We start from the raw sequence: 558 nt of genomic DNA, 5'->3' as shown, positions 1-558 counted from the left end.
CAGAATACCACGTGGCAATGAAAGCGAGCAAACAAAACAACGTGAGTGAGTCTCACAAACGTTGGGTTGAATAAAAGAAGTCAGAGTACATATCATGTCATCTGTTCTGTAATAATCAAGAGCAGATGAAAATAACTTATGGTCTAGTTCTAGAAGTCAGGATAAGGGTCCTCTTCGCAGAGGAGGAAGGGAGCGCGGCTGGGAAGGTACTTCTGGGAACCAAAATGTTCTGATTTTTGACTTGCGTGGTGGTTACACAAGTGTGTTCACTTTGTGACAATTCACCAAGTTGACTTTTTTAACATGTGTGTTATGTAACACATACGTATGCCTTATATACAGTACATTTCATATGTATTTCAATTAAAAGGTTAGAGGAAGAAGAAAATGTTTTTAAAGGAATAGTCTTTAAAAAATTTAAATGTTGGCCAGGCGCGGTGGCTTACGCCTGTAATCCTAGCTCTCTGGGAGGCGGGCAGAGTGTTTGAGCTCAGGAGTTCGAAACCAGCCTGAGCAAAAACGAGACCCCGTCTCTACTAAAATTAGAAAGAAATTAAT

General features: G+C 40.3%; 1 protein-coding gene across 1 annotated transcript in view; it reads left to right on the top strand.

The window, feature by feature from the left end:
• RYR1 (ryanodine receptor 1 (skeletal)) overlaps nucleotides 1-558 on the top strand; it is a 133,021-nt gene that overhangs the window by 73,279 nt on the left and 59,184 nt on the right. The gene's annotated exons all lie outside the window — the stretch shown is intronic.

The sequence above is a fragment of the Propithecus coquereli genome, unplaced genomic scaffold (genome assembly GCF_000956105.1).
Source record: "Propithecus coquereli isolate 6110/MARCELLA unplaced genomic scaffold, Pcoq_1.0 Scaffold53, whole genome shotgun sequence".
Lineage (NCBI taxonomy): Eukaryota > Metazoa > Chordata > Mammalia > Primates > Indriidae > Propithecus > Propithecus coquereli.
The sequence above is the reverse complement of the archived record's forward strand: the minus strand, read 5'-3'. Positions and strand labels throughout refer to the sequence as shown.